The sequence below is a fragment of the Leopardus geoffroyi genome, chromosome X (assembly GCF_018350155.1).
Source record: "Leopardus geoffroyi isolate Oge1 chromosome X, O.geoffroyi_Oge1_pat1.0, whole genome shotgun sequence".
NCBI classification, from domain to species: domain Eukaryota; kingdom Metazoa; phylum Chordata; class Mammalia; order Carnivora; family Felidae; genus Leopardus; species Leopardus geoffroyi.
In genome coordinates, this window is record NC_059343.1 from 7878948 (window position 1) to 7906286 (window position 27339).

The following is a 27339-nucleotide window of genomic DNA, read 5'->3' on the forward strand; positions in this document are numbered from 1 at the left end:
AAGAAAACTCAGCCACACATATTTAACATTATCAAGAAATCCATATAAAACATGAATTGACAACCACTTCCATTATAGATCAACCTTTCCTAGCCTTTCCATAGGATAAAGCCATCACAGTGAATAACACATTTAAAAATATCAGTTATTTACTTCATCTTTATTCCATTATGTATGTTTTATAATATACAAAATGTATGGTTACTGATTCATGTATATAATTTATAAATTGACATACATATATTTAGGATTCGTGTGTATTTATTTTGACTTCTAGGCTTGCATAATCAAACATGCTTTGTGATCGCTGTTCTAAGCTATTTGATAGTTTACGGCCCTTGTCAGCGACTGTCAGCAACCATGTACGGGACAACCCAGCTCTGAACTCTGAAACGGATTTTCAAGATGGTGTGAAGTTTTGAGTATAATTAAGGTGCCAAGAATCACATCATCCAGCAGAATCTGGGTGGAGCGGCAATTCTCCAGTGCTTTGGAAGGAACATTCCAGTTCCAGCTAGAAGCCGCAGGGAATCTAAGCTGATACCTGAGGCCGCACTACAATTCCTGTCTCTTTGGTTCATAGAGGATGTTGGCCAAGATTCCTCTGCAAATCCATTCCTCAGAAATAGACTTCCAGGAGGCCATACAGGGTCTGATCAGTGACAAGTTTTATGTGAGTGTGTGTATGTGCACTAACGTGACCCTCAGTGAGTTTTCCTTTGGTCCCTTGTCATTTCATCAAACACCCTTGAGATGCTTTGATGCGTGCCATATCTTAACGATAAAGTATTTCATAAAAGAGACTTACTTTCGGTAGTCAGTGGCCAAGAAAATCCAAACTATAACTGTGGGCACATTTAGAATTAAGAGTTAAATGTATTTTTTAAGTGAATGTGTGGCATTGATGAAATAATTTGCAATTGTGTTTGCCCTTAAGCATAGGCATTAAATGCATCAAGTTTTCAGACACTCTAACATAATCAATTGCCTGTGGTAAAAAGCAACTGGTAATCTGTAAGGATTTCTTAGTGGTTCGATTGTGGATGCTTCAACGTGCATGACAGAATGCATTCCCAGGAGAAAAAGGACACTAGAAACTCAAAGGTCCAGGTAGGTCTCCCATGTGCTATATTCCACACTCATCAATGTAACAACTGTCCTGTCAACAGGTTTTTCTCTCACTCTCTTCTCCTGCTCCCTTTGTCCCCCTCTCCAGCGAGGCACACCCACCCACTTCTTGGAACACAGACGAAATCATCCCAGAACAGAGACTAACTCATCCAGGGTAGAGCTACCCGAGGCTCAGCCAATGACCGGTATTTTCAGAAATTTGATGCATTTCTCATCTATATCTGTGCCATCCCATGCTTTGAAGTGTAATCATTGTTCCATCAAGAACATTAACGAGAGCATCTTGTGTAGGTAAATATATGTGCGAGTGTGCATGTTTAGGTTATGGTGCCCAACATCTCTGAGGAGACATGTAATGTCATGCAAGTTTTCCTAGGAGTCACCGCTCTAGGCATTTGAGCTGTGGTGGTGGTGGTGGTGGTGGTGTGTGTGCACGTGCATACACATTGGAAGAGGGTGAGGGAACAGGCTTTCACAGAAAACTCTTTCCCCTACTGTGGGAAAGAAGATAGGGTCAAATCCTCTTGAATTTCTAAACAAATACTACTTGAGGGCCCCTATCAGGCATATTAAACTTAGGAAAGAGGCTAAAGGTCCATGAGAACCCTGCACTTCGACTTGATTATTTGTTCCTTAGAAAACCTCTTCTATCCCTTTCTTCTTCTTCTTCTTCTTCTTCTTCTTCTTCTTCTTCTTCTTCTTCTTCTTCTTCCCCTCCTCCTCCTCCTCCTCATCCTCCTCCTCATCCTCCTCCTTCTCCTTCTTTTTAAAATCAAATATACCCTGAAGGTAGATTCTGGCTTTAAGAATCAGGGAATCTGTGAGCTCCAAATTTATTTAAATTAAAATGTTTTTTTCAGTTCTAAGCACATCGGGGGGCAGTGGCAAACTAGCCCCTGTCTGAGTGAGGTGATAAGCTTAGAGTGGGACCCCACAGATCTGATCAGCCTTGAGAAGGAACGGCGTGGGGGTGGAACCTCCCAATCGTTTTGGCTGACACTTTCTTCTCCGCAGAGACCTACTTAGTCACTTCAGCCTTTGAATATTGAGGTCCTAGTGGATTTCCTCTGCAGAGGACGATGTCCCAGGGGGCTTTGGAAGTCTGATGGCCTAAACCAAAAACACAGAAATCCAAGCACCTCCCTCTCCGTCGTCACAATAAACATGTACCACAATAGGATGGTTTAATTCATTTTCCATGTGGAAGATTTTATTAAGTTTAAAGTAGACTGGGTACACACTTCTTTCCTGCAGCTGCAGTTTATGACGAGGGTAACCCAAAACACATGACCACATGATGAAACAATGTAATGCAGGGCTTCAAGAATGCCGAGTGGACAGAAGGTTGGAAAAGTGATCCTTTGTGTAAATAAGAGCTGGCCTCACATAATGGTAGATGCTGGTAGATGTTAAAATCCAAAGAAACACGCACTTTCCCCAGGATGTCATTCTCGGCATAATAAACATGATTCCAAATGCTTTACACAAATATCGTCACATGAAGAGCCTGGATGTCAGTCATCCGCCAGCACCATCTATTTGGAAAAAATATCAATCTGGAAATCTCTGGAGAGGCTTTTTCTGTTTATGAAAGTGAATTCAAAAAAGATTACAGCATTTCTCTTCCTCTTGATTCTGCTGTCAGGTCACCAACCAACTTCCTTCCTTCTGATGTTAGCCCAAGTGGAAGAAACTTCTTAGATGACTTACAAGTTCCTCATTTCCCTGCAGCCTATTGCCTCTTCTCTGGGCCAGTCTAGATACTTGCTTCCCCCCCACCCCCACCCCCACCAGTGATCTGCTCTAGCAGTTAGGAAGATTTGCAGAAAATTTGCGAGGAAATATTTTGGATGATATTCAGGATTGCACTAGGCACAAAATGGTGTGATTTACTGAAAAGAGGATATGCTTCTCAGTTAGAAGGCTTGATTCACGGTACTCCTTAGGCCAATCACCACCTGGAGCATTTGGCCTCCCTAAGTCTCACAATCCTCTTAATCTTAAAAGGGACCAAGAATATCTCTCTTACCTACGCACAAGGTGTTTGTAAGAATTGGATTCTTTGTAAAGGGCTACCCTTGGGTTACTTATTGGTATACAACGATTGGTTACTGTGAAGAAAGTTAGAACAAAGAGGTATCGGAGATGATCTTGTAAAACGAGTTCATTTTCTAGATGAGTGATCTGAGGCACAGAGAAGACACTCAAAGTTCATTATGGTTGCACAGTGATGTGTTTTCAGGATACATAAGAATGACACAAACAGTTGTGTTGGGCTGTGTACTCACTCATTATAATAATTTCCATGGTATCTTTATGGAACTGGTTTACAGAACATGACAAGAATATTTCTTCTCCAACCACTCCTTTCAAACATTCTCTGTCCAGCTCCCTTTTTCCTTCCTTAAAGATATCCCAGCTAGATTTTTTAGTTCCTGATTAGTCTTCTATTTGAAAATGCCCAGGTCAGTGCAGTTTGAAACTTCGATCTCCTCTTCAGTTTATCATGAACTCTTCCTCGAGGCCTCCAGTGCTGGGCCTAGGCCTGAGGGGTTGTGAATAAGGGAGAGGTTTTTCGGATGTCTTCTATACTGCTCTCTTCTGGGTTCTTTCTTCCCGCTTTGTACCGGAGCTCAGGGAGATACAGTAGGGGTGGTGGTACTTGGGGCAGACATCTCTGATAGAAGAGGCACCTTTGTAGTCTTATGTGTTGACTACTACTGCTCCTCCCCAGAAGCCTTGTGTGTGCGTGAACATAAATGCTCCCTCTGACCTGAGGCTTGTAGACATATTTTTTCAGAGGTTCCTTGGATGGCTCTTCCCACTGTACAGTTCTTATATATAAAAGATGTAAGATGTACGTCAGTTTGAACCCACCTCAAATACTGCCTTTAGTGGTATACCACATAGCGTCTTATTGCCAGGAGCCCTTTGCCCAATAGGCAGCCATCATGGGTGAGGTGAGGACTCAAGCCCAAGTGTCATTCCTTGTATCTGTTTGACTCCTGGGAAACTCACATATCTTGGCTTCACCCAGAATAAATGCTCTTTGATCTCTGTCTTGCTATTTCTCTCCAAATGACTATCTTGCCCCTTGGTCCCATAGAAGAAATCAGCAAATCCGTTACATAGGCAAGTAGCCAATGATAGAATGAGATGCCACCCTCCATCTCTAATAATGATTCTTTAGAACCTTCCCTCACTTGACTTAAAATTTATAGCTGTTCTCTGATGATTCGCCAATGCATTCCCAGACTTTTACCACTATAGGTAGAGAGAGGTGGCGAGGAGACTGAAGCTATGTCGAGCCTCCCAACTCTCATTAAGTTCAATGGAATTTGTGAATACAATGTGGAAACATTTGGTGCCTGATGTTTTCATCTGGTATCTTTATCTGCTCAAATCCTCTGTTGAGCCCCTCTAGTGAATTTTTCCTTTCAGTTGTTGTACTTTTCAATTCCAGAATTTCTTTTTGGCTCTTTTTAAGGAAGCGTTTATTTATTTTTGAGAGGGGGAGAGGGGCAGAGAAAGAGGGAGACAGAGAATCTGAAGCAGGCTCCATGCTGACAGCAGCAAGCCCAATGCAGGGCTCAAACTCACAAACTGTGAGATTGTGACCTGAGCTGAAATCAAGAATTGGACGCTCAACTGACTGAGCCACCCATGCACCCCAGTCTGGGCTGTTGGTATTTTGATAGGGATTGCATTAAATGTGTAGATTGCTTTAGGTAGTATAGACATTTTAACAATATTTGTTCTTACAATCCATGAGCATGGGATGTTTTTCCTTTTTTTTAGTGTCTTCTTCAATTTCTCTCATCAGTGTTGTTTTCAGAGTATAGGTCTTTCACTTCTTTGATTAGGTTTATTCCTAGGTATCTTATTGTTTTTGGTGCAATTATAAATGGGATTGATTCCTTAACTTCTCTTTCTGCTGCTTCATTATTGGTGTATAGAAATGCAACAGATTTCTGTACATTGATTTTGTATACTGTGACTTTACTGAATTCATTTATCAGTTCTAGTGGTTTTTTGGTGAAATCTTTTGGGTTTTCTATGCACAGTATAATATCATCTGCAAATAATGAAAGTTTTATTTCTTCCTTGCTGATTTAGATGCCTTTTGTTTCTTTTTGTTGTCTGATTGCTGTAGCTAGAACTTCCAGTACTATGTTAAATAACAGTGGTGAGAGTGGACATCCCTGTCTTGTTCCATAGAGGAAAGGCTCTCAGTTTTTCCCCATTTAGGATGATATTAGCTGTGGGTTTTTCATATATGGCCTTTATTATGTTGAGGTATGTTCCTTTTAAACCTACTTTGTTGAGAGTTTTTACCATGAATGGATGTTGTACTTTGTCGAATGCTTTTTCTGCATCTATTGAAATGATCATATGGTTCTTATCTTTTCTTTTATTAATGTGGTGTATCACGTTGATTTATTTGTGAATATTGAACCACTCATGCAACCCAGGAATAAATCCTACTTGATCTCGATGAATGATTTTTTGTAATGTATTGCTGGATTCAGTTTGCCAGTATTTTATTGAGAATTTTTGCATCCATGTTCATCAGGGATATTGGCCTGTAGTTCTCTTTTTTAGTGGAGTCTTTATCTGGTTTTGGTATCAGGGTAATTCTGGCTTCACAGAATGAATTTGGAAGTTTTCCTTCTTTCTCTATTGTTTGGCATAGTTTGAGAAGAATAGGCATTAACTCTTCTTTAAATGTTTGGTAGAATTTGCTTGTGAAGCCATCTGGCCCTAGATTTCTCTTTGTTGGGAATTTTTGAAAAAAATTTTTTTTAAGTTTATTTATTTATTTTGAGAGAGCGAGAGCACAAGAGCAAGGGAGGGGCAGAGAGAGAGAGAGTGAGCAAGAGAGAATCCCAAGCAGGCTCTCACACTGCCAGTGCAGAGCCTGACATGGGGCACGAACCCACAAACTGTGAGATTATGACCTGAACTGAAATCAAGAGTCAGACTCTTAACCATCTGAGCCACCCAGGCGCCTCAGGAGTTTTTTTGCTTACTGATTCAATGTCTTTGATGGTTTTTAGTCTGTTCATGTTTTCTAATTCTTCCTATTTCAGTTTTGGTAGTTTATATGTTTCTAGGAATTTGTCCATTTCTTCCAGGTTGTCCAATTGGTTGGCATGTAGTTTTTCATAATGTTCTCTTACAATTGTTTGTATTTCTGTGACGTTGGTTGTTATTTCTCCTCTCTCATTTGAGATTTTATTTATTTGGACCCTTTCTCCTTTCTTTTAAATAAGTCTGGCTAGAGGTTTATCAATTTTATTAATTTTTTCAAAGAACCAGCTCCTGGTTTCGTTCATCTGCTCTATTGGACTTTTAGTTTCTGTATCATTTATTTCTGCTCTAATAATTACTTTTTCCTTCTTTCTGCTGGCTTTTGGCTTTTTCTTGTTGTTCTTTTTCTATGTCCTTTAGGTGTAAGCTAAGGTTGTTTATTTGAGATTTTTCTTGCTTCTTGAGGTAGGCCTGTATTGCTATATACTTCCCTGTTAGAGCTGCTTTTGCGGTATCCCAAAGGTACTTGACCGTTGTGTTTTATTTTCATTTATTTCCATGTATATTTAAAAATTTTTTCTTTGATTTCTTGGTTGACTCATTCATCGTTTAGTAGCATATTGTTTAACCTCCATGTATTTGGTGGTCTTTCCAATTTTTTTCTTGGGTTGACTTCTAGTTAAATAGCATAATGTTCAGAAAAGGTGCATGGTATGATTTCACTCTTTTTGTATTTGTTGAATCCTGTTTTGTGACTTAACATGTGATCTCTTCTGGAGAATGTTCCATGTGCACTTGAAAACAATGTGTATTCTGCTGTTTCTGGATGGAATGTTCTGAGTATATCTGCTAAGTCCAACTGTTTCAGTGTGTCATTCAAAGCCATTGTTTCCTTGTTGTTTTTCTGTTTAGATGGTCTGTCCATTGATATAAGTGAGCATGTTAAAGTCCCTTCCATTGTTGTGTTATTATCAATCAGTTCTTTTATGTTTGTTATGTTTCATTTATCTGGGTGCTTCCATGTTTGGTGCATATATATTTACAATTGCTATATCTTCTTGTTGGACGTCCCCCTTTATGATTATATAAGGCCCTTGTCTCTTTTTACAGTGTTTGTTTTAAAATCTAATTTTTCCAACATAAGTATTGTTACTCTGGCTTTCTTTTGATATCCATTTGTATGATAAATGTTTCTCCACTCCTCACTTTCAATCTGTAGGTCTGCAATGAGTCTCTTGTAGGCAGCAAATAGATGGATTTTGCTTTTTTATCCATTCTGACAACCTCTGTCTTTTGATTGGAGCATTTAGTCCATTTACATTCAAAGTAATTATAGATAGATAGATAGATAGATAGATAGATAGATAGATAGATATTGCCATTTTATTACTGGTTTTGTTGTTGTTTTTGAAGATTTTCTCTGATCCTTTTATGTCTTTGTCATTTTTGGTCTCTCCTTTGCACTCAACGAGTCCTCTTTAATAGTTACTGCAGGGCTGATTTAGTGCTCACAAACTCCTTTTAGTTTGGGAAACTCTTTATCTCTCCTTCTATGTTGAATGACAGCCTTGCTAGATAAAGTATTCTTGGACGCAGATTTTTCCCATTCAGCACTTTGTATTCCTTTTTTTAAATTTTTAAATGTTTATTTACCTTTGAAAGAGAGAGAGAGAGAGGGAAAGAGCGAGAAAGGGAGGTGCAGAGAGAGAGAGAGACACACAAAATCCATAGCAGAACTCCAGGCTCTGAGCTGTCAGCACAGAGCCCAAAGCGGGGCTTAAACTCACAAACTATGAGATCATGACCTGAGCTGAAGTCAGATGCTTAACTGACTGAGCCACCCAGGCACCCCTCCCCCCACTCAGCACTGTGAATATATCATGCCATTTTCTTCTGGACTGCCAAATTTCTGTTGAGAAATCTCCAGCTAGCCTTATGGGTTTTCCTTTGTCAGTTAAGGACTTTTTGTCTTGCTGCTTTTAAGTTTTTTTTTTTTGTCGCAATTTTTTTGCAAATTTAATTACAATATGTCTTGGTGTTGGCCTGCTTTTGTTGATTTTGATGGGAGTTCTCTGTGCCTTCTGGATCTAGATGTCTGTTGCCTTCCCCAGATTAGGGACGTTTTCTGCTATTCTTTCTTTTTTTTAATGTTTATTTATTTTTGAGAGAGAGAGAAAGACAGAGTGTGAGTGGAGGAGGGGCAGAGAGAGAGAGAGAGAGAGGGAGAGAGAGGGAGGGAGACCAGAATCCGAAGTCGGCTCCATGCTCTGAGCTGTCAGCACAGATCCTGACACAGGGCTTGAACTCGTGAACAAAGATCAATATTTGAGCCGAAGTCGGATGCTTAACTGACTGAGCCACCCAGGCACCACTCTATTATTTCTTAAAATAAGTTTTCTGCCCCCTTTTCTCTCTCTTCTTCTTCTGGGACTCCTATAATATGAATGTTATTACATTTGATGGAGTCACTGAGTTCCTTATATCTATTCTTGTGTCACATAATTCTTTGTCTCTTTTGTTTAGTGTCATTATTTTCCATTATTTTGTCTTCTAGGTCACTATATCGTTACTCTGCTTCTTCCAACCTGCTGTTCATTGCATCAAGCCTATTTCCAATCTCGTTTATTGCGTTCTTAATCTCTGATTCTTTTTTTAGCTCTTTTATCTCTGTGTTAAGGGTCTCACTGATGTTTTCTGGTCTTCTCTCAAGACCAGTGAGTATCCTTAAAATTGTTCCCCTTAAATTCTCCACCAGGCATGTTACGTTTATCTGTTTTAGATCTCTGGCTGTGGCCCTCTCTTGTTCTTTCATTTGGGATACATTCCTCCATCTTGGCATTTTGCTTAAGTTTCTGCCTTTTTCTTCTCTGTATTAGAAAAGCCAATTATATCTCCTGCTTCTGAAATTCATGGCCTTATGAAGAAGATGTCATGTAGTGGCCAGGGCCTGAAACTTAAGGGTTTGTCTCCAGTGTGTGTTGCATGTGCTCTGCTGTTGTGTTTTGGCTGCTCTATGCTTCAGGCAAGTCGTTTGTAGAGGCTCTACTTGCCTGCTGTGGGCAGTGTTTGGTCCCTGACCTGAATGTGGCAAATTTAATTAGGTGTGCTCTGGTCTGCTTGTGAAATGAGACCTGACACCAACTCCACCAGAACTGAGGCCCTGCAGGACTCTCTGGTTTGGAGACATGGTGTGGGCAGGGGTTTGTGCTGGTCTTCTGGGGCAGGGGCCCACCACATTGGGACTGAGGCAAGCTTGACTGAGAAGCATAGTGCTGCCAGAGAGCAGGGGGGTGGGGCTTGGTGTAAGCAAGGTAAGCAGCCTGTGTCTGGCACTGCTGGCTGCTTCCCATACGTGGCTCTGTGTTTATGCTGAGGGGCGGGAGAAGAAAATAGTGCCAGCCAGATCCTTTGTTCCTGGAGAGGCATCTCTGTGCATGCTGCCTCTCAGGGACATGCTCTGAGAAGAGCAAAGAATATCCCCACTGTGTGCCCCAGGCAGTCACTCTTCAGATCACTGTTTCTACATGGTGTGCCCCCAGGTTATTTGCCTGCCTTCTCTCCAGGAGCAGTGCAGTGCCCTCTGGGCTCTGTTGCAGGCAATCCTGCTGACCTTTAAAACTTCAGGTTTTAAGCCCCGCTGGTTGCAATAACTCACAAATTTCAGCCCCTCTTGTTTTCCAAGCCAGTGGCTTTGGGGAAATGTTCTCTTTGTGCATTCCCCTGTGTGCTCCTCTCTCTCTTGCCCTTCTCTGCAACTATGGCTCCCTCCCCTCTGCAACACCACAATCTGTTTCTCACCTAAACCATGTCTCTGTATTTCCTAACTTCTTTGATGTGGCCTCTTCTCTCCCTTTAGTCATGGAGTTTATTCTGTCAGTCTTCAGGTCAATTTCTGGGGTATTTGGGACAATTTGACAGTTATCTAGTTGTGTTCATGGGACAAGATAAGTCGAGGGTCCTCCTACTCTGCCGCCATCTTCCTCTCCTCTCTCTTTCTGCTCCAAGACCCAAATTTACGTTAGGTCCTGGAGGATGAATCCAAGGTGGAAAGATCACATGGGCTGTCAAGCCATCAGATCTCAGCTCACTATTCTTCCTGCCTGCCTTTGCTTTCATTCTGATGATAGTGACTTCTGTTCAGGCATATCTGGGTCTCTTCTCCCTTAGAACTATGGGAGGATATACACTTAACAAACTTTCTTGACATTGGACCGAGTCATGTAACTGGTAATAGCCAATAGGCTGTTGACAGAAGTAACTTGTGTCATTTCCCAGCTGGGGAATTTCATTGCCATTGTGAGACCCTGCAGCACTCTTTCCACTGCTGTCATGACTGGTGATGTTCCACATGTTGGTATCTCTATTAGCCTGGGTTCCAGAGGTAGAATGACATAGAGAAGCACCCTTCAAAGACATCTGCTATTTATCAAGTGTGATTAAAAAAAATAAACCTCATTGTGTTACATGACTAGGATTTTGGGGTTGTTTGTTAATGCATCATAATCTGTGCTATCCCAACTAGCATCTTATTTTGTTTCATGATTTTAAGCTTGACCCACCTACAGTCCTCTGTCTTGGCCATCTGCACCATTAACCACATAGGTCACATTCATCAGCATCCTCATGCTTATTTGAGACAATAAAGGGAGGCAAGAGGCTCATAATTCTTTTCCTTTCCTCTGAGCCTCCCACTAACATATGAAGCTATGACACAAACCATGACAAACCACAGTCTGTTCTATATTTAAATCACATTCTCTCTCACTCTCTTTCTAAGATAGATTTGACATGGAACTCAACTATCAAAAAATTAACTGATGAGAATATACACAATACTCAGAGTTCCAATGCCTCTTTATAACTTGAGCAAACCACCATCATCTTAGGTTTCCTTTTGCTGCTCTGAAAAGCAAGGACAAGAGTGATATTTCCCAAGGTGGTTATGAGAATGAGTGTGTGCGGGTGTGTGGGGGAGTGTTAGGGGAAATGTGGTGTATTTTGCATAAAGTGAGCTATAATTGAAAAAGGCACTCCATTTCAAGGGAGCAGTCAGGAGAACTATAGACCTCCAGAGCATGCTGGAATCTGTTTTCTATTTTCCCACGTTTGTTACATGCTAAACTCTTTGGGTCCCCATTCCCCATGGAGATACTTGGCCTCAGCAAAACATGGACTTGCTACACTTATTTACTGATTTAAGAATAGTAGCCAATCCAATAATACGAAGATGATTCTTGTATGAGGGGGATAATAAAAATTGTGTTTTTGCAAATTCTAAATGTTTTAATTTTTAACTTTTCTTTATTTTGTTTATAAAATAACTGGTCGTTTTTCATTAAAACATTAATACATTTATACAATGCTAAGATAATTATTCAGTCTTCTAAAATGATATGCAGGGAAAACCACATTTAATTTTCATCCCCCCTCCCCTGTATCCAGGTTGCAGTCCTTCCCAGAAGCAACTCTTACTATTATGTATTCTATGCATATACTAATATAATACATGGTATATACAATGTACAAAATCTGCTTCTGCCCCATATTTATCAACATAAATGGGAGCAGAGCACACACTGCTCTCAATGTTCTCCAGGCCATTGTTCCTCTTCATAGACTTACCCATTTTTTCTAATGGCTAAATAATATTTCATCATACATTTAGGACTTGACTTAATGGTGCAGTTGGCCAAACTGGAGGGGTGAGAAGGGTCTAGTTCAAAACCATAAGATGCAGTAGAATATCTGTTCTGATAGTGCAGGCTATGCTGCATTAACAGACAATCCCCAGATGATGGACATTTATGTTGTTTTCAGTCTAAGGCTATTGTAGACAATGTCGTGAAGATCTTATCTTACCTTTGCATACATGTGCAAGGATATCTAAAGGACAGAGTCCTAGGAATAGAGTTGCAGGCATAAAGGGTATGTATGTCTTACTTTTTAATAAACTTTATTTACATATGATCAAAAGCACCCTTTTAAAGTGTGAAGTTTGTATATACCCATGTTACCGCCAACACAACTAAGAAACAGAACATTTGTTTTAATAAGCTTTATTATTGTTGAGGAAAGGTAAGGCGATGACAGATCAGGAGATGACTGTCATTGAAAGGGTGGTTTGTTACACTCACAGTTTCCAAGCGAGGGAGTACATGTCAATGAGAATCACCAAAGGTAAGGTATCAAAGTTGGTGGGCAAGAGAGAGAGGAACTGTGTGTCCAGGCCTTTATTGTGGTTTTTGCAGGAAGCACAGGGGAGAGAAGGGACCTTTACTGGTGATTACAGAGGAGGGCACAGACTTTGGTTTGGTTGGTTTCTATTTGAGATGACTCAAATCAGGCTGTCTAGAACAAGGTGTGTCTGGCATCTGCATATAGGGCAGATGTTAAGCATCAAGGTTACTGAATCTAGAAATATGGCTAATACAATTTCCATTACTGCAATAGCTCCCTCACAACCCTTTACAGAAAATCCCCCCCCCCCCCCACAACCTCTGGTTCCAGGCGACCATTTTTCTGTTTCCTATCACCATAGTTTCTTTTGCTGGTTGTAGAATTTCGTATAAATGAGATCAAACAATATGCATGCCTTTGTGCCTGACTTCTGTTGCTCAGGATAATGTTTCTGAAATTCATTCAAGTTGTTTTGTATACCAATGGTTCTTTATTTTTGTAATTGCTGAGCACTATTCCATTGTACGCATATATTACAATTTGTTTATTCATTCATCTTTGATAGGCATTTATTTCTAGTTTGGAGCTATTATGAACATTGCTTCCTTGAGTATCCTTGCAAATGTCTTTCATGGGCACAGATGTACATTTCCCTTGGGAAGATAACCAGGGGTGGAGTTTCTAGGTGTATGTTCAACTTTATAAGAGGCTGCCAAATGGTTTTGCCAAGTGGTTGTGCCATTTTCTAGTTATGGAAGTGTATGAGAGTTCCAGTTGCTTCACACCTCTGCCGATACTTTATATGGTCAGTTGGCATGTGCATTTTGATACATATTGTTCTCCAGATGTGTAGCAGACACTGCAAGTTGTCTGAAGCAACAACTGCTCCCACCTTCTTTCTCTCTCACTTCCCATCATTAGGCTAAGACTTTCCCAGTTTCCCTTACAGCTATGTGTGTTCAATATATCATAGTTCCCACCAGTAGGGTGTAAATGAAAGTGTGCTTATCTAGGTAAACTTTTGTTTACCTAATAAAGGAACAGATGTACCAGCGTTGATCCCACCCTCCCTCCTTGCTTTTTACTGACTTGATTGCAGACACGGTACCTGGTGCTATGGTAGGCATCTTGCCATATCACAACCCAGAGCCCCTGAACCAGCAGCCACTTCCCTCCAAACTTCAAATTATATGAGAAAAGTAAACATGGACTTACTTAAGCCATTGTGCTCCGTGTATTCTCTTATTTGCAAAAGATCAGGCTAACATGTCTCACATTCTTTATCATTCATTTAAGCAATACCAAAGGAGATCACCAGTTGACATGCCTAATCTGAGAATGCATATTTCGCTACATTTCTCCTAACTCATGGCATGGTTTTAATTTTTAGTATTTTGGTGTTTTAATATATACCTACTTAATCATGGCTGAAGTGGGAACTTCATTTTCTTAAAAGCTGTTCATTGCTTTTTCTGTGACTTGCCTATATATGTCTTTTGGGTATTGATTTGTAAAAACTCTTTATATCTATAAAAACTCTTTATATCAGCTCTTTATCTGCTGTACTTCTCATTTGTTTTGTGTATGGTAGGTTTTCTGCAGGTCAGAAATTTTCAGTTTTTATATAATGTATTTTGAAGTGAGATGTCCTGTATTCAAATTCTATTGATCCCGGGGCTATTCCACACTCAATTATCTATCTTTGCTTTATTTTGTATATCTCTAAGTTGTGCTGGGACTTGAACCTAGGTCTACCTGACTCTGAAGTTCATGATCTTTTTACTATGAAGCAAAGTACTTTATTTTTTAAAATTTGTTTTAATACGAAATTTATTGTCAAATTGGTTTCCATACAACACCCAGTGCTCATCCCAACAGGTGCCCTCCTCAATGCCCATCACCCACCCTCTCCTCCCTTCCACCCCCATCAACCCTCAGTTTATTCTCAGTTTTTAAGAGTCTCATATGGTTTGGCTCCCTCCCTCTCTAACTTTTTTTTTCCTTCCCCTCCCCCATGGTCTTCTGTTAAGTTTCTCAGGATCCACATAAGAGTGAAAACATATAGTATCTGTCTTTCTCTGTATGACTTATTTCACTTAGCATAACACTCTCCAGTTCCATCCACGTTGCTACAAAGGGCCATATTTCATTCTTTCTCATTGCCAAGTAGTATTCCATTGTGTATATAAACCACAATTTCTTTATCCATTCATCACGTGATGGAAATTTAGGCTCTTTCCATAATTTGGCTATTGTTGAAAGTGCTGCTATAAACATTAGGGTACGTGTGCCCCTATGCATCAGCACTTCTGTATCCCCTGGGTAAATTCCTAGCAGTGCTATTACTGGGTCATAGGGTAGATCTATTTTTCATTTTTTGAGGAACCTCCACACTGTTTTCCAGAGTGGCTGCACCAGTTTGCATTCCCACCACAGTGCAAGAGGGTTCCCATTTCTCCACATCCTCGCCAGCATGTATAGTCTCCTGATTTGTTCATTTTAGCCACTTCGACTGGCATGAGGTGGTATCTCAGTGTGGTTTTGATTTATATTTCCCTGATGAGGAGCAACGTTGAGCATCTTTTCCTGTTCCTGTTGGCCATATGGATGTCTTCTTTAGAGAAGTGTCTATTCATGTTTTCTGCCCATTTCTTCACTGGATTGTTTGTTTTTTGGGTGTGGAGTTTGGTGAGCTCTTTATAGATTTTGGATACTAGCCCTTTGTCCGATGTCATGTGCCTATATCTTTTCCCATTCTGCTGGTTGCCTTTTAGTTTTGTTGATTGTTTCCTTTGCAGTGCAGAAGCTTCTTATCTTCATGAGGTCCCAATAGTTCATTTTTGCTTTTAATTCCCTTGCCTGTGGAGATGTGTGAAGTTAAGAAATTGCTGCGGCTGAGGTCAGAGAGGTTTTTTTCCTGCTTTATCCTCTAGGGTTTTGATGGTTTCCTGTCTCACATTCAGGTCCTTTATCCATTTTGAGTTTATTTTTGTGAATGGCATAAGAAAGTGGTCTAGTTTCATCCTTCTGCGTGTTGCTGTCCAGTTCTCCCAGCACCATTTGTTAAAGAGACTGTCTTTTTTCCATTGGATATTCTTTCCTGCTTTGTCAAAGATTAGTTGGCCATACGTTTGTGGGTCTAGTTCTGGGGTTTCTATTCTATTCCATTGGTCTATGTGTCTGTTTTTGTGCCAATATCATGCTGTCTTGATGATTACAGCTTTGTAGTAGAGGCTAAAGTCTGGGATTGTGATGCCTCCCGCTTTGGTCTTCTTCTTCAGTATTACTTTGGGTATTTGGGGTCTTTTGTGGTTCCATACAAATTTTAGAATTGCTTGTTCTAGTACAAGCAGTACAGTATAGTATAGTACAGATTATAGTCTGTCTCAGCCCATTGGCATGCACAGTCATCATTCTAAGGGAATCATACCTGAAGTCAGAGAGAAGACTGGCTTTTTTTTTAAATTAAAGTTTATTTAATTGAGAAAGGTGGAGGCAGAGAGAGACGGAAGCAGAAGATCTGAAGCAGGCTCTGTGCTCACAGCAGAGAGCTCAATGTGGGACTCATCCAGGAGTCCTGAGAAGACTGGCTTTCTTAATTATGAGTACTTCCAATCTTTGTAAAAATGTGGCACCCTATGCCTTCATCTGTAGGTTATGAATGTGGGTCATCTTTCTAAGAGAGATCATACCTAAAGCACTGAAAAAAAAACTGGCTTTATTTGGTTTATGAAAAGGTTGTACTCATACTTCCAACATTTTATAAAAACGTGCCTCCTCTATGATTTCATATGTTGGGTATGTATAGATATGTTGTAGGTCCAAGTTGATCTCCCAAGATCAAATCATACCTCCGTTTTGATGATCTCTGCCAAAATAATTTCTTTTAGTTCATGAAATCGTCCAATGCCATTACCAATTGAGCCCCCAAATGTTATCAACAATTTATATTATTATTAACATAAAAATTTAAGAACCGTGGACAATCAGCTTAGCGTGGGCTTGTCTTTCCCTCTATGGCTATATAAGGGTGGGCGTTTCATGTTTTTAAACCTACATGAAATTAGAATTTTACAGTGCATGCCAAACAAAATCAGCCTTTTCCTCAATCCCATTTCCATTTTAGACTGTGATTTTGCTTTGGCTTACGTTTTAATAAAGTTGGCGTTTTTACCTCTCTGCATCTGGAAATTCCCAATTGGCTTTGTCACATTGTCAACTGAAATAGTAATTCAATTGGACTGAATTTGCTTTGAGGAATAAACCACCCCTTTTTACATTTTTCTTCCTTATGATTTCTTGATTTGCAATATATGCCATGAAATACATACATATATGTATATATTTATCTACACACACGTGTGTGTGTGTGTGTGTGTGTGTGTGTGTGTACACACCCACACAAACTGAACTTTAAAAAGGACAGGAGTTGCAAGCATGGCTCAGTTTACTGTTAATTTGATTTCTTCATTTAGGGCAGCTCCAAGGAGTAGGAAGCTGAATAAAAGTAAACTCAAAAGACAAGACAAACAATAAATACATATGAAGATTGTTGAAAATGCAATTGTGTCCATCCCTTTATTGCTTTTGGAAAATAAGTGGTATTTTTTTAAAATTTTTTTTAACGTTTATTTATTTTTGAGACAGAGAGAGACAGAGCATGAACAGGGGAGAAGCAGAGAGAGAGGGAGACACAGAATCTGAAACAGGCTCCAGGCTCTGAGCTGTCAGCACAGAGCCCGACGCGGGGCTCGAACTCACGGACCGTGAGATCATGACCTGAGCTGAAGTCGGACGCTTAACCGACTGAGCCACCCAGGCACCCCAATAAGTAGTATTTTTAACATGTTCAGTATTTAATTTTATGAAGAACATATTCTGATACAGCAATGAGTACAGGTAAATTCACTAGATATCCTACGCCATTGTAACTCTTAAATGTTTGAAATAATGTGACAGCAATCAAAGATGTCTATAGGGGTCCTGCCTTTTCACCACCTTGGAAAGTAAACAGGAATGTAACTTGCAGGCCAAGAATGGCCACCCTGCTGATAGAACTTTCTTATTTTGTTTGAGGATAAGAGCTGGCTAGGATGACCAACCCTCCCCAGAACTGGGGAGTTTCCCAAGATGTGGGACTTCCAGTGCCCAGAAAAGTCCTGGGAAACCATGATGAGTTGGTCAGCCTAGAGCAGGGAAACCTGTCACGGGTGTTGCAAACTGCACCCATCTGGGTTTGATATTGAAACACATGACTGTCCTTCATGTGCCCAGAACTGAGATCATCCCTGGAAATGCTCGTGGTATCTAAATGGAAGAAAAAATTCTGAAGCCAAAATAAAACCCTAAATGTTTTAAAAGTGTAAAATGAGTGCGGTTTGGAGTTTAATATCTCCAGAGTAATCAGGATATTGATATAAACACGATATACTCTAAAACAAATTCAGGTAAAGAAAACCAATCCTCCCTAAGCTATATGTCAAGTCCTAGGTGCACATAAACTTCGTGTGTTGCTATGAGGGGAAGAGGGACATTTACAGTATGGGCGCAAGTGTGATGTTAGGTCCAGAAAAGAATTTAGAAATGAGCTTCCTTTATCGTTACAGCACTGAATTCTCCAAGATAATGCAGTGTCCATTTTATGTGAAAAAGTCCCCAGTCGCTAATAGTCTGGTGGCAACTTTCAGAAACGCTGTACCTGAATCTGCCACTGCTGTCCACAGCCAGCTATGCCCAGAATTAGGGGGCACAGCTAAATGAATCTGGTGTGAAGCAAAGACCTCTGAAAAGGAGATACAGTGGCCCGTTGAACAACACGAGGGTTAGGGGTACAGATCCCCTGGTGCGGTCGAAAATCTGTATAAGACTCTTGATTCTCCAAAACATGAACTACTAATGGACTACTGTTGACCAGAAGCTCTACCAATAACAAACAGCTGATTAACACACACTTTGGACGTTATACGTATTACATGCTGTATTCTTACAATCAAGTAAGCTAGAGAAACAAGAACGTTATGAAGAAAATCATAAGGAGAATACATTTACAATACTGTTCGGCATTTATTGAACAAAGCATCCGTGTATAAGTGGATCCACATGGTTGAAGCCTGTGCTGTTCAATGGTCAACTGCGTTTACACGCATAGATTAAATGTTACAAATGTTAAAAACAACTAGACACCTCTCTTCTCTCTCCTTCATAACCGGTCATTTCATAGCAGGTGTTTTGGTGTCAAGACTCTGCTGTAGCGACTCTCCAAGGACTCACAGGGGTTGGCGGGCCTTGGACTTCTACTCGTTTCTGACTGTAATTCCTGCTCCTGATGAATCAGTTCAGTGTTTGGACCACTTCGCCCTTCGGAGCTTATCCCTTTTGGTGGCTCTCGGGTTGCTCAGATCTCTCTTTCAGGAGAATTTCCAGCTAGGAAGGTGGTTAGCAGACACAACGCTATGCCAACGCTACCCTGCCTCAAGGCTGCTCCCGACCAAGAACTGAGCATGGAAGGGGACTAGATCCAGGCCCCTGTCTGATTCTCCAACGGGCAAGCTCTGCTCAGAGGTTCCCCATCAGCCAGGCCATAATGGGCCTAGAGCTGCACTGCAGGCTAGGAGGCTTCTGTCCCAATCTTCCTTCCTTGTCTCCCCTCACAGGTATTAGAGTTGAATCATGGATTAAGGGCTCTTCCTGCCTACTCCCGCTCTCTCTCGCCCTTAACTTTCATTGGCCTTTTCTCCATCTGTGTATCTGCTTCTCAGGGGTCCTGAATGGACATAGTTCTTATGGCCTTACACTAGATGCCACTCAAAGTACCAATGACACGAGGCTCTGGGTGTAGCAGCTTTTTGGTGAAGGTTGGAGGCAAAGGATGCCATTTACCTTATAGCATACAAATGTCGAATTGAATCTTTAGCATCTTTCTCCTTAAAACCTTTTTTTTTTTCCACACTCTTGTGTTAGAATTTCCCATAAACTCTTTTTCCACAGGCTCCAACCTCTTGCCCCATCTCTCACATTCCCAGTCTTGCCCCATTTCTTTGATCTCTACTCTGCACTCAGTATTTGCTGTGCCCCCTAGATCTTCATTAACATCCACCTTTACAGACCAGGTCATTGGGATATCACCTGCGACCATGTAATTTGTTATTATTTTTCTTCCTGAGAAGAACTGTCGGGCCAAGGCAAAGGTAACATTTTTTTTCAAGCCCACTCGGCAAATATTCTCATATTTACAGATAAAAAAAGAGGTATCTTGGGGTGCTTGGGTGGCCCAGTTGGTTGAGTGTCCAACTCTTGATTTTGGCTCAGGTCATGATCCCAGGGCCGTGCAACAGAGCCCCCCGTCGGGCTCCGTGCAGAGTGTGAGCCTGCTTAGGATTCTGTCTCTTTCTCCCTCTGCCCCTCTCCCTCACTTGCGTTCACTCTCTGTCTTTAAAATTAAAAAAAAAAAAAAAGAGAGAGAGATCTCCATAATTTTACCCAACCAAAAGAGTATTTCTTTACCCCTATGAAGACATGAGGAAAAAGGGAAGGGAAAAAAGCTAAATTAGGTGGTACTGTGGTAATGATTTTATACATTTGGGATTTACTATAGAATATTCTTATTTGCCATAAAACCACCTTTAGGTGTCTACGGATAGTCACCAAATGTAATAATGCAGAATGTGGAAGAGATTAATAGCCGTTTGCTAAACCCACTTTCCTCGTTTCTTGGGTAGTTCTGTATGACTACATGACTGGATTGTGGCCAATGAAACGTGGGCCGGAAGTGATGTGTATACCACACACCCCCAGGTCTGGCTCATAAAATTCCCAGTTTATGGACCTTTCATGTAATCCTACATGACGGAAGGATCCTGGGTCTGTGAAGTTAGGCATGGAGAAAGCATCCTATCTATCAAGAATTTTGTCAGTTTCTGAATGGGTGGCTGGTTTGCTCATTAAGTTTTAAGAGTTATTTACACGTTCTGGATACGAGTCCTTTACCAGACATATGATTTGTAAATATTTTATCCTACTCTGTGCTTGCCTTTTGATTCCTCAACTGTGACTTTCAAAGAACAGATTTATTTTTATTTTGATAAAGTCCGTATTATCAATGTGTCCTTTTATAGATCATATTTTGGTGTTGTATCTAAGTGGTCTTTGCCTAATCCAGGATGAAAAGTTTCTCTTATGCTTTCTTACAGAAGTTTTATGGTTTTAGGCTTTACATTGGATTACAGATCATATATGTTGCATATGTGATATGAGGTATAGATCAAAGTTTCATTTTTCTTTTCTTTTTTTTTTTTTTTTTGAGTATGGACATCCAATTGTTCCATCACCATTTTTTGAGACTATGATTTGTCTATTTTTTTCCACCTATGTCAAAATTCAGTTGTCCATATATATCTGGGTCTATTGCTGGATTCTCTATCCTATTCCATTGATATATTTATCTATATTTATGTCAATATCACACTATCTCGACTATAGCAGCTTCATTATAAGTCTTGAAATTAGGTAGTGTTAGCCTACCTTTGCTCTACTTTTTAAATGTTGTTTTGATTATTCTAGGTTCTATGCATTTCCATATGAATTTTAGAATCAGTCTGTCACCTATAAAAAAACACGCTAAGATTTTGATTAGGATTGCATTGAATCTATTAGCCAACTTGTGGGGAATGACATCTTAACAATATTGATTGAGACTTCTGGTACTAGAATAAGGCATATCTGACTATTTATGTGGGTAATTATTTAATTTCTCTCAGGAATGTTTTATAGCTGTAAGTTTCTTTTATATATCTTTTCCAATTTATCCCTAAGCATGTCTTACTTTCATGCTATTGTAAATGATATTTTAATTTCAATTTCCTATCGTTCCATGCCAGTTATGAAAGTACAATTATTTTTGTGTATTGATCTTGTTTCTTGCAATTTTGCTAAACTCATTTATTTAGCTCCAGCAGCTTTTTTTATATGTAGATCCATCCGATTTTTCACATGGGCTATGATGTCATCTGTGAATATAGACAGCTTTACTTTTTTCTTTCCAATCTTTCTTTCTTTTATTTAAGTAATTTCTCTGGTTAGAATCTCCAGTACAATGTTAAATAGAGGTGATGAAATAGACATGTTGATCTTGGTTCTGATTTTAGAGAGAAAGCCTCAGTCTTTCACCAGAAGGATGATGTTAGCTGTGGGTTCTTCATAGATGCCCTTTATCAGGTTGAGGAACTTCTCTCCTATTCCTATTTGCTGAGAGGCTTTGTCAGGAATGGACACTGGATTTTGACAAATGCTCTCTCTGTGTCTATTATGATTAGCACGTAGCTTTTTTACTTCTTTTGTTAGTTTGCTAATACAGTGAATTAGATTGGCTGATGCATTCCTGAGATTAACCCCACATGATCACCACGTGTTATCCTTTTTCATATATTGTTGGATTGGACTCACTCAGATTTTATTTAGAATTTATCTGAGAAGCACTGGTCTAGCACACATTAAATATTAAAAAATTTTTTAAATGTTAGCGACCCCTCCCATCAAGTGTACATACCTCTTCTATAATTGTTATTTCTCTGCAATATGATGAACAGAAGTCCAAAAAAATATGCCCAGTAGTGCATTTAAGCACCTGGGTAAATTTAACTAACCTGTGAAGAGCTGTCATAGGAATTTAGATTACATTTAAACTTGGGGCACCTGGGTGGCTCAGATGGTTAAGCATCTGACTTCGGCTCAAGTTCGTGAGTTTGAGCCCCACGTCGGGCTCTGTGCTGACAGCTTGGAGCCTGGAGCCTGCTTGGGATCCTGTGTCTCCCTCTCTCTCTGCCCCTCCCCCAATCGCACTCTGTCTCTCTCTCTCTCTCTCTCTCTCTCTCTCTCTCTCTCTCAAAAATAAATAAACATTAAAAAAATTGTTTTTAAATAAATTACATTTAAACTTAAGTTGAACTTCTATTTCTCAGCTACATGAGAATAATGAGCACATGTCCCTTGTCGTTTGTAACAAAGGGTTTACCTGCAATCTCAAATTTCTTCCTGGCTTTCTATTTCCAGTTTCTATATACTGCCTTTCAAAACCATGGCTAATGGGGTGCCTTTACATCCCCACAGAATAGTAGGGTCAGGCTTCCGGTAGAGAGAACTGGGGCTCCCATCCAAACACATTATGTTCTGTTAAACCTCACACTTGAGGTCCATTCACCCTCGAGCACACAATATGTCCAATTCACATTCTACGTAAGCAGGGCTGTTACACAGATTGACACAATTCCAACGCTTGTAATCCTCTACCTCACTCTTACACGTCACGCAAAACCGGGAACAACCAGATGCAAGGGTAGACAATCGGTCTTCAGATCGAGTCCCTTGTGTCATCACCTTCCAACATTTTCTTGGTCGGTGTCATGGGCTGCTCAACACAGCCTTTCAAGCTGCCCAAGCCAAAAGGACAAACAGCCCTCTCTGTTACCAACCACAGACTGTTTACAGAAGAGCTAGACAGACCCCTGGGCAGTAGCTATTAGGAGGCCTGGGAGAAGGGAGACAGCAAAAGAATCAGCAAATGTTTGTGGGGACAGGTGGGGCTGTCTGCTGTCCCATTACGTATGATGTGATAAAATCTGAAAATCTCTGCATAGAAAACAAGGTTTAAGCTCGGCACATTTACGTCTAAGGACCTTGAACGTTTATAGTTACATGTGATAGCAGGCTGAAGCATTCAGGGTGTGAGAGAATTTAATCTCAGTGGTCTCAAGTACCCGTAGGACAGGCTTGGTTGGTATCCCAGTTTGTCTTCTGACTGTCTTCTGAACGAGCCCACTGGGGGTTCAAAAGAGTCTATAATTTAATCTAATGATCTGTAATCAACTTTAGACATGGTTGAGTGTAAATACGTTTCTAAAATGAACCATGGCCCTAATGTTTGCTTAATTCTCTTTTTCCACCTCTTAGTCTCTATTTGCTATTACTATATTCTAGGCAAAGATGAGATGGTAAATTACTCGAAGTTTTGCTGAGTGGGACATATGGCTAAGAAAGCTCTGAGCTATTTTTCGTGGGCAAACATTTCTAAATTTATGTCATTTTTGGCATTCGGTGAAAATGAAGCATTCTTTCCTCCATTTCTTATGACCAACATAATTTGAATGCATATTCTTTCATTCAACTTTTCTTTTTGAATGTCATCTTGGTGCCCGATGCAAAGTTTCTGTTTTTAAGATAGTGAGGCCCCTGTTTGCAGAGATAATCTCTTATATTTATTTTTTAGACGTCAGTATACCTAAGACAGTACAAGGCATATTATAAAATGTTCATAAATACTTCTAAAGAATTTGAGAAGTCGTGTATTTAGAGCAACACTTTTTGTGGCTTGGTCCAATGGTTTCCTTAACTCCTTCTTATTTTCTGTGATTTTTATCATAGACAAATCCTGCTTTCACTCTGGCAAGAAGTAGGTTTTCTTTTAAATAAGCAAATCAATACCGAAATAAATACACATTTTTAACAAATGTATATATTAGATATTTCTATATTTCTGTATTTGTGTATTGATGTATTTATTTCCTTCTGAAAACATATTTGGCCATAGTCAGGAAAGAAGGTCATTGCCAGAGACCCCCCCCTCTGCGCGTTGAACATGACTTTGGCAAGACTTTCTCAGCGATGCCCTCCCCGGAAGGAGGAAGCACAGAGCGGCGGAAATGCTGGGCCGACACTACTAATGATGACGCCCCTCGTACTTGAAAGTCAGGCTGAACTGTGAGAACACATATCCTCAACCAGAACAGTCTGGCTATGAAAAGCCGTAGAATGGCCTGCAGCCTTTCCTCGGCAAAGGAGGTTTGAAACGGAGGATTTCAGGACAAGTAACCCGGGACACCTTGTCCAGTGCCTCAGGCCAGGGTTTAAAACACCCCTGGTGTGTAAAGTGTGAATGTTTGGAAGGTCAAAAGGCTCACATTTAAATTTCATTGCAAAGAAAGCACTCAGAAGCCACAGGCAAATTTCATGTTTAGGTGGCAGGATTATCTGGGCCTCTGCTTCTCTCCAGTCCATAGTTAATAAAGTGCAAAGAGAAGTAATACTCTGCCCGTATTCACCCAAACACTGCCCCTCTCTTTGCATTATTTATTATCATTCGAAGCAACACGATGCCGCCAATCTTCCCGCTCTATACAGCCTGACCAGTTCCCTGGGAAATACCGCTAGGGCCCAAGACAGCAGAGGGTAAAGCAGATATAGGCATGCTTGCTAGAAACTCAAAGCGGGAAGGAAAGCCGAGATGCATCTGCTGGAATTGCTGGAGGGAGACACCAAATACAATGACGAAAAGAATGACGGGCGCCAGGAAGAACAATTCAGGTTGAAAGGGAAGAATAATGTCGGAGGTTCCCAGGAGGAACAGAGCTGGCGTCACCGGTCAGGAGGAAAGAGAAAAGAATGCTTAAAGTCTTGAGAGAAAACAGAACTCAGGGTCGACCTGGGACTCAAGTCCCTCAGCCCGTCCACGTCTCAACAAACCCCTTTGTGCTCCACCCCAGGGAATTAGGCTGGAACATTCTGATGTCTAAGAGTCTAGGAATGGAAGTACATGCATGTATATTTTTAATGACATCGGCGCTTTATCCGAACTCTAAATTTAACATGGCATCCTTTAAAGCCACTGGAATATTCTGATGTCCAAGAGTCTAGGAACCGAAGTATATACATGTATATTTTTAACGACATCGGTGCTTTATCCAAACTCTAAATTTAACACGGCATTGTTTAAAGTCACACCCCTTGTGTTTCATTTCACTAGTTTCTTTATGAAAAAAAAAATTCGTTTGGAAACCAACTAGTAAGCATAAAATAAAATGGATGTGGTGAGAGTTGCCAGTATGTGTCAAGAGGGGGTGAAAGGGATTGTCTGATTTGTTAACACCTCATTTTGGGATCAGCCCCTCCATAAATACTCTTCTCACACCTCAGAAAGAACAGGAACAGAATATATTTAAGCTGGGCTTACTGGATGAGTCCAAAGCCTTGTCAGGAGATCTGAAACCTCGAAACCCTAAGTTCTCAGTATGTGAGTACGGTGACATTTACATTTATCCCAACCCTGTAGTCTGTTATTTAAAGAAACCACATTCTTATCTCTCCTTGGTTTTCCTTGTTTGTTTTGTTTTGTTTTGTTCCAATTTATTGAATTTTCTTAACATCTGGCAAATGTCTGTAACGGTAGAAGGGAGAGGGAAGGAGATGGAACAGGAAGAAGGAAATAAACTTGGGATGGGTAGGGGGGGGAGTCCCAGAAATACTTTCCATGCAAGTTTCCATACCGAGGCAATGGTAATGAGAATTTGCTACATGCCAGGCATTGGGTGAGGCATACAAGGCACCATGCTAGATGGACATCAAAGAGAGAGCAAAGAAACACAACAGCTTGGCAGCCACACTGACTTAAAAACCCATTTGCACAGGCTTGAGAGAGCCTGTTGTCTCCCAGGGAGGCTTTGGCATGGCCAGAAGAAAACATCAAAGACACTCCAGACTTCAAATCCCTTCCAAGGGCGTGATCAGCAGGACAGGAAATGGGAAAGTCATCCTGAAAGGAATCTGGAAGGGAAGGGGCTTAGGCGAGGACACCCCTGGTCCTGCACATGAGCTCTCACCCCGCGTACATTCAACAGACGTGATATGGCGAACAGCTTGGCACCCAGTCAGTAGCAAGTCTTGCCCCCGCCGCCCCCGACCAAGAAACTGCGGGGAATAAGGCGGCACGAGAAAAGATAATTCAATAAGAGTCTTTTGTCATTGTCACGGTCGACTTAATATTTTGAAAGGACCCCATGGTACGAGAAAGCCTGCCTTCTAAAACAACAGAACAGTAAACAAACATTCAAAGATAGAAGCCCAAAGGGATGGGAGAAGACCAAACTTAACCAACAGAAAATGAACAAGTAGGATTTGCCCGAAATAATATCTAGTATGCTCGACTAAAACTCCTGGTAACGCGGCAGGGTCGCTTCATGCTTATAGTACCTCAGTATGACCGAGGAACCAAAGGTTGCCAACAAACACAAGGAAAGGCCTTTCATTCCACGCCGCTGGGAAGTAACGACAGACTACGAAATGTGCCGTGTACAGAGTCCAAACGAGATCGAAATTTCACGTGCGACCTTGTCACTAAAGTTGGATGGCGAAAATGAACTCGGCCAAGCTTTTTTACAAAACAGAAAGTTCCTACAAAAGCAAGGGGTAGGAGCCTCCTCGAAGAGATAGGAACGTTCAAGCAAATGTATAAGACACACGGATGTATATTGATTGCATTATTGTGCGTATGTTGGCTCAATACTTTAAAAAACATTTATTTTAGGGGGAATAAAGCTGAGATTCACAGAAAATGCGGAATTTTTAGATGAGCCCCCAAGTCCAGCAATCCTTCCTTCTGCATGCCCAGTAAGCAAGGACCCACGCATGCCATCTGGAGGCCCTGTAGCCTAATGGTCAAGCTTGGAGTTTCTAGAGTGAAATCTTCAGGCCTTAGATACCAGCTTTACTACTAATTATCAGTGCCACTTAGAAAAGTTCCTAATCCGGGGGCACAGTCTTAAGGTTAAGCATCCGACTCTTGATATCGGCTCAGGTCACGATCAAATGATTCGTGGGATCGAGCCCTGTGTCGGGGTCTGCTCCGACAGCGTGGAGCCTGCTTGGGATTCTCTCTCTCCCTCTCTCTCTGCCCCTCCCCCACTTGCTCTCTCACTCTCTCTCTCTCTAAATCAATCAATCAATCAATCAATCTTTTTTAAAAATTAAAAAAGAAGTTCCTAATCCAGAAAGCATGGGCATAATATTGCTACTTACTTTACATGGCTATTGTGGGAACTGAGCGAGATAATAGATGTAAAGCATTAGACTGGATGCTAGCACCTATTAGGAACTCAATAAACGCTCTCTATTAATACCCCAAATCTATTATAAGCTCTGCAAACCATATCCCTTGGGAGTGTCCACAGCAACCAA

At 40.7% G+C, this 27339-nt stretch overlaps 1 protein-coding gene across 1 annotated transcript in view; it reads right to left on the reverse strand.

The window, feature by feature from the left end:
- The window catches only part of MID1 (midline 1), a 586156-nt gene that overhangs the window by 368395 nt on the left and 190422 nt on the right, over window positions 1–27339 (reverse strand). The gene's annotated exons all lie outside the window — the stretch shown is intronic.